We start from the raw sequence: 14,745 nt of genomic DNA, 5'->3' as shown, positions 1-14,745 counted from the left end.
TCTGCAATTAACTTTGTGATTCTAACATCTTCACTAAAGCCAAAATTGCCCCCAAATCACCAAACTTTACCCCAAATGGCAAGGTGCAGGGTTAGTGATTTTGTTTTAAAATTAAATAATTAATTGTTCTTTCCATCTTGTTGAGAAAATGAAAGAGTGAATAGGTATGCTAGTTTTTAATTTGTAGGAAACATCTGCCATCCAAAAGCTCTTGAGCGGAGTTGTAATTCATGGCTCAGAAACATTTAACTCCCCATGGTAGAAGAGGTATTGGCAACAGAACCTGATCCCACTGGCTTCAGAGTTTTCTGAGACCCATAATCTCAGAACGCCTATGAGTCCACTTGATAATAAGCCAGGCCACTATTTACTAAATGCCATACATTTTGAACACTCAACTCTGCCAATTACCAGGCTCAGCCACAGAGGATATGGTATAGTTTCTGGTTCTATTGCAAGGATCTGATAAGTAAAGAAAGTCAGAAAGCTGTAATAAACTTACATGGCATTTTCTATCAATTGAATTGTGCCCCTTTAAAACACAGGTGCACTATGTATTTCTCACCTTTAATGCAGTGATACTTGGAGATGGAAACTTTGAGAAGTAATTAGGATAGATGAGGCCATGAGAATTGTGCCACTGTGGCAAGATTGGTGGCTTTGTAAGGAGGGGAAATGGAGAACTTGCATTCTGTCTGCATGATGAGGATGCAAAGAGATCATCTGCAATCCAATAAGAATATCCTAGCAAAGAACTGAATCTGCCAGAGTCTTGATCTTGGAACTCTTTCAGATTCAGAAATGTGGAAAATGTTTTGTTTAAATCGCCTAATATGTGCTACTTTGCTATAGCAACCAGTGTAGCAAGTATTAAGGAAATAAGCAAAGTAGCAAAGAGGCCCAGAACAGATATGACTGTACAGAAATGGAAGAAACCTCCCAAAGAAGGTGACATTTAACTGACCCTCTTGTCTCTTCTCTCTCTTAAATAAATATACCATCATTTTCCATGTAAGTATTAGCTGCGATTGCACCATGAGAGTACACTGGTATTTGAAATAGTGATGTTCTTATAGATTTATTTTTAGATATTTTACAAATTCTTTGCATGAATTATGAATTCCTAGGTTCCCTGCCATATATTGCTCCATTAAGACTTTTTAATTTCATCTCATTCACTAAAAGTGAAAGTATTTCTTTGAGGTTTAATTAATTCAGTGATCACTGAATCTGCCTCCTTAATAAGATGATAGTAGAACAAATATGCTCATCAGGAGGAAACCTCTGTAAGATGATGCATCCTTATGTAATAAGGCTGTATTACTTTTAATGTGTTTCTTTTGTTCATTCTTCTGCCTCACCTTCCTAAACTCTGACAATGAAAAAGACAGAGACCTCGGTGAATGCTATTACATACGGTTGCTCAGATTAAGATCAGTGTGATGGATACCCCTTCTTTTCACCACAGAGTCAGATGAAGGCGGTCTTACAGAAACCTCTTCACTATGGGGTATCAAAATATATTCTCCACATGAAATCCCACAGCTTTCTTATGGAAAAAGAAATACTAAGCAGTAAAGAAAGCAAGGTTTTATCTCCAAACTAAAGAAGACAGAGATGAGTCTTTCAAGTGCACTAAATGAAGGCTTCTGGAGCTAGTTTACATTGCATAGTTTTACAGATTTTGTTGGTGGAAATGTGTTTGTTGTTTGGAGGTTCACCGTGATATCTTTTTCCACAGTAAGAAAAGTCACACCACTTGCAAAACTGAGAAACTTATTAGAATCCCGCAGTGTTTGCCTGCTTCAATTTTCACACAGCAGAGCCCATGTGAAATGAAGAAGAGAGCTGTGAGCAGGAAACGGGAAACACTTGCAACAAATCACAGCAGGCTGTGGCACTTCCTAAGCTCGGAGGAAAGAAACGGGTCTTCCAACCTCCGCAGACGCCTTCTCCTTAAATGTAATAACTTGATTTTGTCTGGAGAACAAGACCAAGCTCCCGGAATCTTATAGTCGAGTTCTCCCTCTTGGAGAACCTGGCAAGCTACCGAGAGTTTCCTGCCCACATGGGAGAGCCTGGCAAACTCCCCATGGTGTATTCATATGCCAAAACCAGTAACAATGATGGGTCTCATTCCCCTGACCCTGAAAGATCCTCCAATGCAGCACCATTGGGAAGGGTGAGTAAAGAGAGATTTCTAAAATCTCAGGGCTAGGACGAATGGAGACGTTTCTGAGACCACTCGAGAAAATCAATAATCAACGGGATGATGATGATGATGATGATGATGATGATGATGATGATGATGATGATGATGATGATGATGTCTGGAGGGGGTAAAAAGTACTTTTATGGTGGAGCCTCCACTGCAGTTTGGCAATACAGTTGGAAAAATAAAGAACTGCTGTGGAAAAATGTCAAGACATTCATATTTGTTTTAATGACTCCAGCTGACTTTACCGGGATTTTGAATCATCAGGTGGTTTTTAAATGCCAGGGAGGGCTGCTGAGCAATTGGGCTGAAGTAAGATAAAGGCTATCCTAAATCAATAAGTGTGTTTGCTTTATAGTCAACTCTTTGTGAGGCATCCATCCCAACATCCCTCCCAGGCATGTTAGGAAACCTAATGCAAAAATCACAGAACAGCAAAACCCACACCAAAATAGCAATTCAAGCAATGAATTTGAAGCAGTATCATTGGAGTTGATGGAAAAAATTAGAAAAGTGTTCCCAGAAGTATGAAAACTATAGGTTCAAAGAGAGCCAAAAAGATGTCATGATAATCTATCAACTAACCTGATAATTAGAAGGGGAAAAAAACTTAAGTAACAAAAATAATTAATATTCTTTTGCACAAATACAACCCAAACCTCAGAATAAGACACCGATCCAAAAAAAAAATGTCACAAATGGACATTCTGAGTTGGTTGGGTTTTTTTTTTTCATTATATTTGCAGGGAACATATCCCATGGTATTCAGGGGCTATCCTGGCTCTCTGCTCAGGAGCGACTCCAGTTCTGTGCTCAGGGAATTTAAATCTTCAAACTAGGGTCAGGGGATGCTAAACAAGTGCTTAACTCCTGTACTACCTCTCTAGTCCAGAGTTTAAAGATACACAGTAATACACAGCAAAATGGCAACAAAGGGCAAAGGCCACACAATGGAAGAACTGATCTAACCTAAATTGAGTTGAGAGGGGGTGGATATTGAAAAGAAAGTCACAATCCTTGGAGGGAGGATGATGACTACTTTGATAACGTCTGTGATGTTGGAATTATGTGCATGAAAACCATCACTAACAGCATTGTAAATTATAGAGTGTCAATCAATAAAATGTGTTTTTAAAAAAATGGGCTGGAGCGATAACACAGTGGTAGGGCGTTCACCTGCATGCGGCCAACCGGGTTCGATTCCTTTCCCCTCTCGGAGAGCCTGGCAAGCTACCAAGAGTATCTCGCCCGCACGGCAGAGCCTGGCAAGCTACCCGTGGTGTATTTGATATGCCAAAAACAGTAACAACAAGTCTCACAATGGAGACGTACTGGTGCCTGCTGGAGCAAATTGATGAGCAATGGGATGACAATGATACAGTGATTAAAAAGTCAAACTCTGCAACATTGAGATATTATCACTCTGGTGGTAGAGGTAATGGTCATGCTTAAGCATTAATACTATTGAAAACCATGGTACCACAATAACAAAAGTAAAGCAAATATGGAAAATTAAGTTTAGAAAGTACTCGATTAAGCATAAGTTCAAAACAGCTCGAAAAATATAATAAATGCTTCAACATTTGAGAGAATCTAGTCTGAAACACTAAATGAATACAGCCACATGAACAAAACCAAAGACGTAATGACATTTGAGTACCTGGTTCCAGGAGCCCAGCCATACTCCAAATTTTTTGATCTGACATGATATCATTAATTCTAGGAAATCAGGGCTTTCTTGTTTCTGTTTTTGTTCACTAATAATCTCCTAGCATTAGACTAGTGTCTGGCATATAATAAATGTTCATATATAATTCTAAAGTAAATAAATGAGTTCTTATGTCTCTTTCTGACCAAGTTAAAATTTTATATCCCTCTTGCAATCAAGTCCAGAGTTATACAGTAGATTTCCTTTTATAATCATAACTCAGAAGGAAATAGAGATAGATAAGAAATAAGGAAATGAAACATTAGAATATATTTCTAAGCAGCTAAGAGAGTGACACCAGATGCTAACTTATACAAGATTCTATCAGAGTAATGCATATATGTTTCCCGCCTCCCCACACCGAAAAAAAAATACCAAGATATTTTGAGTTTAGGGTTATTAAAAACTCTCATGTAGAATTTAGTCTTGTTTAATAAAACACAGACTTGTCTACTTGGTTTCCATGACTGCAGACTTTAGAAACTGGAATCAAAAGACAGTCTGTCATGTGCCCAGTTTCTTGTGTATAACTTTTTCCCTTCCCTGGACTAACAGGTAAGAGATAAATAAATAGCCAGGCAGTTAAAGGCTGGCAGAAATGTAAGCAGTTGGCATTGAGCTCACTGTCAACAGGAAACTGACATTAATGAGGCCAGGTTGGCAGCAGTTTGATGTACCATCCAAGGACTGAATACTCACAAACAACCCACTAGATCTGTAACACAGAGCTTATTTGGGATAACATAATTATTGAAAGTTTGTGCAATATAACTCAATGTGCACAATGGGATGCAGCATCAGTAAATTAAAATCAAGTGAAAAATTGCCTTTCTGGCTGTAATAGTTTACCCAACAAGTCAAGAGAAATTGCCTTGAATGACATTGTATATGCTCTAGTCCTTCACATTTATTGACTACTTAATAAATACATTTATTGAACACCTTAACATTTATTTACTACCTCATCTATATTACTAAATCTATATTAGGAATTGTTGGGAACAGAAGAAAACATCAGGTATATAGGAATGAACAGAACTGGATAGATTTCTCGCACAGCCTAAAGGAGTGTTGCTATTGGAATGATAATGCACCAGCTATTTTAGACTTCAGGACTTTTATTACCTAAGGTATCAACAAAGATCACGTTTTCTATTTAAACTATTTAAATTAACTTTGATATTTCATTTACACAAGTAAGGGCTAAATGTAAGAAAAAGATAAGAGACAGTGCAATAAGAGTAGAAGGTCCAATACCACTCATAGGCCTAACACGGTAGAAAGAATAGTGGGAAAACCCATGCATTAAATAGAGGCTTGGAAAGTGCTGTGATCTTCAATCCTGGGACACAGCAAGCCTGAGGCCAGCCCATAGGGAGCAATCAAAACTCTCTGCCATCACTCCTTACTATCTCTCTGATCAGCTCAGTATTTTCTTTCAGCCAACCCAACTGGAAGCCAAACAAAAGAACTCATAGGTATCATCTATAAAAATAGCTTCCCCAGGCAGAATTTAGAGTGAGGAAAATGATAAGGATTGAATTTGGAAGGGCAAGCAGGAAATGTTTGATATACAACAGCAAATGGCCAACAGTTTTGGGAATTCACAACTACTAGGGATTCACCCCCCTTCTCCATACAAGTACTTCTTCTCAAGAAGTGATATTTTAAAAAATACCCTAGACTACCCAACAATTTTTTTAAAGTAGTATATTTCAGTATACTGGAGAGATAGCACAGCGGTTGGGCTTTCGCCTTTCACGCGGCCGACCCGAGTTGATTCCTCTGTCCCTCTTGGAGAGCCCTGCAAGCTACTGAGAGTATAGAGCCCGTGCAGCAGAGCCTGGCAAGCTACCTGTGCGTATTGGATATGCCAAAAACAGTAACAATAAGTCTCTCAATGAGAGACGTTACTAGTGCCCGCTCAAACAAATCGATGAGCAACGAGATGACAGTGACAGTGACAGTGACAGTATATTTCAAAGACTGTAGTGGGATTGACTTACATCCCAATTTCAAATTCCCATATGACATATGGTTTTCTGAGTGTAAACTAAAGACCACTCCTGAGCATGGAGTTAGGAATAACCTGGAAATCTCTGGATATAACAGCAAAACAAACCCAAAATATTAGGTATATTTAATTGTTATTTTTCCACTAATGGCTGTTCTTACCTTCTTAATCAGTAATAGGATTCTGAGACTTTACTTGAGAAATTGGCTGTCACACATAAAACATACTTCCCAGTCATGTGCACAAATATGTATGTTATGTAAGTAAGGTTTTGACTTGTGCTTAAGTAAACCTGAGTCCCATAATATCAGGGGATTGTTCTCAGTGTCCTTCTCCCACTGACTGGGAAGTTAAGACCTGATGGCTGTCATCTCAGGAACCATCTTGTATCAGGAGCTGACATTGAAAAGGGACATACTGTGGAACAGGATGGAAGGAAACTGGATCTCCGAGAGACACCATGGGACACTTATTATTTACCAGGGCTAAACAAACAAAAATTAAGGAATATAATTTTAAAAAGTTAATTTCCATCCTCTGAAATGGGAGGGAAAAATGTATTCTTGTATTATCTGTTATTATGTTCCTTAAATTGAATATTTATATATAGAAAGATCTGTGTATATATCAAAAAAAAAGAGAAGATGATCATAGTTTAAAGTGGGAGCTAATGAGGGACTGGGACTGAGAATTGCGATCAGAGTGGAATTTTATCATAGCATTTTCATAGCACTGTCATCCCTCGAGTGGGCACCAGTAACGTCACCATTGTGGGAATTGTTATTACTGTTTTTGGCATATCAAATATGCCAAGGGGAGCTTGCCAGGCTGTGCTGTGGGGGTGGGATACTCTCGGTAGCTTGCTGAGCTCTCTGAGAGCGACGGAGGAATCAAACCCGGGTCGGCTGTGTGCAAGGCAAATGCCCTACCCATTGTGCTATCACTCCAGTCCTGGAAAAATATATACATGATTAAATGTGAAATAACTAGTTTTTAAACCTATTTGCTTTTCTTCTGTTTTTTGACAGACCTTTGCCTCTACTGAGCTCTTAAATTTTAAATCTGATAACCCTGCCCATGACGGTGAGATCTAACAGAATCTACAAACTGGCATATAACGGTGTTCAACTCTTTCTGTGTGTTCAAGGGCACCTGCATGATGAAATAATGTGTGCTTTGACAGTCATCTATTGTGGAACCACCTGTATGGGACTGGTTTCTATAGAGCGGGTTATTTTTCACACAGGTCACAGACTGAGTTGTTTTGACTCAAATACAGAAACAGAAGTGGCATGCTATGCAGAAGAATGAAATAATGAAATACAGTTTGTTATGAGACCAATGATCAACAGTGTGCTATATGTTGGCTTGCATTGGGGAAAGAAAGAAAAAGATCCATCGACTGAAAATCAGGTAATAATTTTGAATAATAATTCTCAGACTACTCCCAAGGAAATGCAGTTGAAAACTGTACATGAAATCCTCATCCTACAGAGTGATGCACAGATCAAGCCTCCTTGGATGGGGATCCCCCATTTCCATGTTTCCACAGAAGAAAATTAAATTGACACTCAATGGAAGAAATACCCAGAATGTAGCATATGGAGCACTACCCTGAACCTTCATGCCTATTACAAAAATAGTATAGAGTTATAATTAGAGGAGCAGATGAATCACAAAGGACCATGGTAGCATGGCAACCTTGGAGCAATGGTTGAGGAAGTAGGTCACAGCTCTATCTGGCAGCTGGACAATATTTCTGGATTTATCACCTGTGCCTGGTGAAGTAGAGATTAACCTGGAAAGAAAGAATTAGACTTTCAAATTTACAAGATTCAGTGTGAAAAATTTATTAATATATGTATGACTATTGCTGTGGTAGCAATGTGGTTAGAGAAGCAAAAAAGTACAAAGAAAATGAAACAAGCAAAAAAAAAAAACATGGGGTAAATCATGAATGTACTCTTTCTGTAGGATAAAAATTTAGAACAATTGTGAAAGGTAGGGGAGATGTTGTGAAGGTTGATCCAGAAAAGAAGCTAAAATAAATATAAATGCAATTAAAAGATATAGGAGTTGTATTAATAAATTTAGTAATTTAATTGTCTAAGTAAACCAGAATTGTGGTAGAAAAGAGACGGAACAAGAAAAAGTTAGGGGCATCAGTTTAACCATAAAACAACAACTGGAGTAAATTCTAAATAAATTTCATTTTCTATTGTCATAGCAACAGGATACTCTTACAGAAATGGAATTAGAATATAACACACAAATACATTGTTTTTTAGGACAGAGAAATGCAAGCACCCTTTGGAGGAAGATCTCGAAGGGAGTTATGCTGCAGGACAAAGAATGATTCCAAAATGTAGAAAGGTACTTGTCAGAGTATTAAAAGGTTCCGTTGCTCCTAGGACTTAGAAGGGCTACATATTTCTTGCCTCAGCAGACTCCATTTGGTGTCAGAGTTAAGAAATACCCCTTATAATGGTATGATCACATAGTCTCACATATGTGCTTAGAAAGAAGTCTTTGAAATAAGGAGGAAGAAGGTCTAGAAAAGGCATGTGCTCAAGCAATTGATGCCTAGAGCCACTACTCTTTCCACATTTCTTGCACCTAGAGGTCTTCCCAGGGTAGGAAATAGAAGTCAACAACATTATACATATTTCTTTAGAGATAAATTCCAATCAAGAATGATCCTAGGAATGGGAGACAAAAAAAATATCTTTGAGGAAAACCTGTCTCATCATAATCTAACAACTATCCTGTTAACCAAAAAATAATATAATTCCTAACCAGGATTAATAATACATCTTGTGGTAAATCCCCAAATTCTAGCAGTGGCAAGAATACTACCCCAAAAGTCACTTTAAGATATACTTATAAGTGATCTGGCACCTGAGTAATATATTCAAGCAGAACTGTCATTGATTTGGATAATTTAATTTGACAAACCCATAACTTTCAACTCAAATTATTACTCGTTGCTTCCACCTTCATTTTTACCATTTCTAGTGCACTTGACTCTATTCAACAAAACTCTTCTTCAATCATCCAGCATTTGGTCCTGCCCACTTCATGTGATACCTATGAGAAAGACATAAAAGAATTGCTATACAGTCTTAAAACATCACGAGTCTAGAAAAAGATGCAGTTTGAAGAATCAGACTGTCTTCTACCTCCAGAACATACGTAACAATTTAAATCAGTCTGATCACTAAGCAAACTGTGGAAACATTCTACCCTACTTCCTCTTCACAAAAGAGAAAATTTGAGGAATAATTACTCATTCTACTCTATACTTAAATGGGTCCAGTCCATTGTATTACATCAGTAGGTATAAGCACTGAAATTCAGTACTAGGTGAGGTTTCCATCCAAAACTCTCCCTTCTGCCTCCAGTTTCTTGCTACTGTGTTCTCTGTAACCTCTCACTCCCACCTCTGTGGGTTTTTGTTTTGGTTTTGGTTTGATTTAGATTGGTTTTTGTTTGGAATCTAACAAGTTCAGAGCTTTTCTTTCCAATCTGGCCCCACACCAATCTCATAGACTATAGCACACATTTTGCACTTCTTAATACCATAATGCCATTAACACGAAGAGCCTTCTGTTACCATTGATACAAATTTTCTGATTTGCATGCTTTGGACATGCATGCTTTGGATATGGTAGTTCCAAGTTCAACTCCGAATACAGCATAATCCCCAGGCACCACCAAAAGTGAGTCCCATGCTTGATAGAGCCCCTGAACCCCCCAGGTGTGATATCAAATAAACAAAGAGAACCTAATGTTTGGAAGTTATGAGCAACCTAGCAGTTCTGAGATCTAACTTCAGAATATAAGATTTGAAAATTGGTTTAGGATAGCTAACTCCCAAATACAATAATATATTATTAACATTTTATTAACTCTGAAGCAATGCCAGTAATATTTAGAGGGATAGGTTTCGATCTTTTATCGTTTCTAGATTAGCACTGTAGCACTGTCTGTCCCGTTGTTCATCGATTTGCTCGAGCAGGCACAGGTAACGTCTCCATTGTGAGACTTGTTGTTACTGTTTTTGGCATATCGAATACCCCCACAGGGAGTATTCAATACTCCTGTGGGGGTTTTGAATGGCAGATGCGAGGCTCTGCCCTGTGGGCGGGATAGACTTGGTAGCTTGCCGGGCTCTCTGAGAGGTGTGGAGGAATCGAACCCAGATCGACAGATTGACCACATGCAAGGCAAATGCCCTACCCGCTGTGCTATTGCTCCAGTCCAAGATTTATGAATTCAGTTGAACTAACATATGCCTTACAAATACTTAGGTTTACTTATCATTCTTTTCCTCAAAAGAAAAGAAAAACTGAGTAATTGAAAAGTCCACGTGTTTATTCTTTTTAAGCTTTACTTAAGTTAAATGTATGAATATAGACTACAGAGTGGAACAGCAGAAGCATGCTCGGCTCATACCTGCATCAATATGTTTTTCAAATTTTTGTCCTTTTAAGATTGGGTTAACATATCAATTCCAATGTGAAAATATTCTTCAAATAATTTCCTCACAATAGTAGAATTTTTTTTATTTTAAAGATTTCATTTTTCAAATTCAGAAAGAGTTTTCCTTATACACTATAAAGAACATTCCAATTTCTGTCAATGAAGCACAATGCTTGTCTTCATCACTACATCATGTCCCTATCGGTATATTTCTGATATTAATAGTCTATTTTTTAACAACACTTTATCAATATCAATCTTCATTGCAAAATCTTTCTTAAAACTTTAATATAATTTGCTTCTACTTATTTTTCTTTAAAATTATGTAGATGAATTCTTGGCCTTTTAGTCATTCATATGAATGATATGAACCATTTATCAATTTCTATATCCAAACACAACACATTGTCACATACAACTTATTATTTAAATAATAGCTGCTTTGAATTTATTTATTAATTAAGCTTCCACATATGGAGGCTTTATTTTCTCATATATTCAAGATTTATTCATGCTTTTTAATAATTTTCATAATTCCCCCCCAAAGATCTTGTTTAATATTGCTAAAAATATCCCCAGTTTAGTGGGTCAATTAGTTACATGCAACCAACTAGGGTTTTATCTCCAACATGGCCCGTGATCCCTTGAGTACTACCATGAATGATCCCTGAGTAAAGAGTCAGGAGTAAGCCCTGAGCACAGCTGGGTGTAGACCCCAAGACCAGGAATAGGTATAATATTGACAATATCACCTTTTACATTCATACTTCTTAATCCTAGAAGAGAAACTTTCTGAGCAATAAGACAACAAAACCATAAAAAGTGAAGTTACTTCAGGCCCAGTTTGATTCTATCCTTTTCATACAGTATTACCATTTAACTAAATCTAGTAGTCTGAGAAGAAAATCTCATGTTACAGACTTTGGGGGTTAGTGTACTCTAACTTTCTTAAATTGAGACTTTTCTCAATTTAAATAAAAGTAAACTGAGACTTTTTCTACTCCAATTTAAGCTGTGTTTTTACTTGCTTTGATCATAGAGCAAGAAATGTCCTAATCCAATTTTCATCAGTTAGACTTTCCTCTTGATAGAATACAGGCTCCCTTATGGATAATAAGACTTCTAGCACTCCAAAAGATATTACCTCTTTGAAAAGAAAAAAAGACAGATAATATGTAGATCTTTTTTTAGCCTTCTAAAAAAGAACTCTAATCACTTTATAGATACCAGAAAAAGATCAACAGTCCAAGAATGTATAATGAACAAATTAAGTGCTGTGTCTTCTGCTAAAAAAGCAATTCTGACTCATCAAATAATGAACCAATCTATACAGAGCATTTAATTCGATATAGGCCTTCCATACCTCCTTCCATTCTTCCCCTAACTCAGCAATCCAATGTGTTAGTTGGATAGCAAAAGTGTTGGAGGTGAAATGTTTTATATTCCTCATGATCCCACCTCACTGGCAGTATATTAAAAGTGCATAGAAGAGATGATTTTTAAAGGCAATAGGTACATCCCTTTGGAAGAAAACCAGATTAGGACTTCCAAAATGTCCATTGTTAAAGATTCTCACTATAAACTAATCTCTTAAAAACACATTCCACCCTAAGATATGGTGAACTTCCAAAAGGCTTTCCAGGCAAAACACTCACATTTTGTACCCACAGATAAAGCTTATTACAGAGGCTAGATCTCATATCCAGTAAAGGGAAGACATCCAAAGTCTCTCTCTGCATGTTGAGGACGGTCAGTGAATGTCTGCTAACAGAATTATCCATTACTTCTGGGATAAAGATTAATTTGAAATGAACAAGGTGGGCAGCCTTTAAATATTTTGACAATTATCCTTGCTGTCTGCTAGATTTTCAGCCCCAGATGCTGTTACTTGATAGCACCATCTGCCTTGAGTGTGAGAGCCTTTTTATTTTCTGTGGCCCAGACTCTTCCAGATGTTTCCTTCTCCTGAAAAGCTAGTAGGGGGTGGGGGCGGGAGAATAATAAATGCAACCAGGCACCAGGAAGATGGCTGACCCTGCAGCAACTGCAGCTTCAGCTGGACCTCTGGAACAACGATACTTCACTTTATTCTTGATCCGATAAATGGGTGGAGATGCACTCAGTGAAAAGGATGCCGAGTTCAGTCAGAAGCAAGCAGAAGGGCACCCCTCAAGGAACTCCCCTTCTAAGGAGAGGAAGATAGATAATAAGCAGGTGAGGCAAATAAATTGTACCCATTGTATTCATAGCAATTGTATTTATAGCAATAATTGTATGAAGAGAAGAAAATAAGACAAGATGACCTAGTAATTGAGAGACAGAGATGGGGAGTTGTTTAGATATTTCAGATGAAGAAAATCATCTTATAGGAACTGAATTTTAAGGTGAAAATCAACATATAAGCCATAGCCAAAATACTTTTTAAATATATTTTTTATCACGAATCACGAATCACAAAATCCCGTTAATCACCGATTTCTCGGGCGGGCTCAGTAACATCTCATTTCTTCCTTTCCCTGAGATCTTAGAAGTCTATCTTGACTCGGCCCTCCTAACGATTTTGCACTGGGGGCTCTTCAGAGTCAGGGGAATGAGATCCAGCTTGTTACTGGATTTTGCATATGAATACACCATGGGTAGCTTGTAAGGCTGGAAACTCTCAGAAGATTGACAGTTTCTCCCAGAGGGAGAAGTAGGCTAAAGAGAAGTAGGCTTCTGAGAGCTTGCTTTTAAGTCTCTCTCTGGATATTGGCCATTGATGGGATTACACACACCTGGGTTCCTTACCCGGTACCTTCATGCATGAGGCCTGTCCGAACGTGTGGAGAGGGACCTCCAGCATGGCTGTAGCAAGGTTCCAACCTTGGTCTTCGGCTGCCGGGAGCTCTGCTCGGGGTAGGGAGGGAAGCTGGAGCCCATCCCCTCCGAGGGGCCCCGGGGAAGACAGCCAGGCGTGCGGACAAGAGACTCTCTGCCCACTCTTTATACTTTTTGAAAAACGGTCTCTTCTGTTTTATAGTATGGTATGTATTCAATTGGGAAAATGTTTCTAATTTCTTATAGGGGCCATATCAGTAGAATTCAACTGGCTGCACTTGCAGACCACATAAGGGTGGGGCTCGCTCTTGGCAAGTTTGGAGCCACCATAGCTATTGGTGGCTGGTGGGGGGTGGAAGTGGCCATAAGGTGTCAGGTCAAACTAGGGGTCTTTCAGGTCCCAGGTTCTACCACTTGCGTTATCTCCCTGACGCTTACAATTGATTTTACACTCTTCCACAGAAAAATTCTAGTATATCTTTGAAAATAAATATATCCCAGACTGGAGAGACAGCACAGCAGGTAGGGAGCTTGCCTTGTACATGATGACCTGGGTTTGATTCCCCAGCATCTCATATGGTCCCTCAAGCATAGCCAGGAGTGATCCCTGTCTGCAGAACCAGGAGTAACCCCTGAGCATCCCCAGATGTGACCTCCTAAAAACCCAAAACAAAACAAATAGCAAACCAAAAAAGAAGAGGAAAGGAAAGAAAAGGAAAGAAATAAAATAAGAAAAGAAAAGAAGAAAGGAAAAGAAAAATATGCCAAGAAATTAAATATTACCCCAAATCCTACCACTAAACACAATCACCTAATGAAATAAGGATGTCACTCTGTCTTCTAAGCCTGCTTTCTATTCTCTTTGTCCCCATTGATAATTACTCTATTTTACATCCCCCTACCCCACCAATCTCCCTCAAAAATCACTGGTAATGTGACTGATAACACAATCATTAACAAGTATTCTATTACATTCGTTTTTGATTTGGGGTTTTTCTTTATGCTATACTAATGGTACTCAGTGGATACTCCTGACTCAGCGCTTGGGGGTCACTCATAGTTAGGGGACCATGCAGTTCTGGCGATCAAGCAGAGGACTCCTGTATGCAAATCATGTACTCCAGCTATAACTCCATACCCATAACATTCTTATGTTTATTTCAAGAGCAATAAATGTAAGTGTGAAAAATGTGTGCCATATCATGAAATTACTTGCTTTAATCCACATTCTACCACTTTCCAACCTGTTCATGACTCAACCAACCCCTATCTCCATACGATCATCTGTAAAATAGTGATAGTAATAGTACTGATTTTGTAGAGTTGCTGTGAGGGTTAAATAAATGAAAGCATATGCAAATAACTTACTGCAAGGTGACATTTATTAGAAGCATATTCTGTTGGCTTTGATTTTTATGACTATCTTCATAAATCAAAAAACACCAGAAAAATACTTGCATTTCAATATGATACATTGTACACTTTCAGCCCTAGCAAGCCAATTTGAAC

The sequence above is a fragment of the Sorex araneus genome, chromosome 4 (genome assembly GCF_027595985.1).
Source record: "Sorex araneus isolate mSorAra2 chromosome 4, mSorAra2.pri, whole genome shotgun sequence".
In the NCBI taxonomy this organism is placed as follows: domain Eukaryota; kingdom Metazoa; phylum Chordata; class Mammalia; order Eulipotyphla; family Soricidae; genus Sorex; species Sorex araneus.
This window is presented reverse-complemented; position numbering follows the sequence as displayed.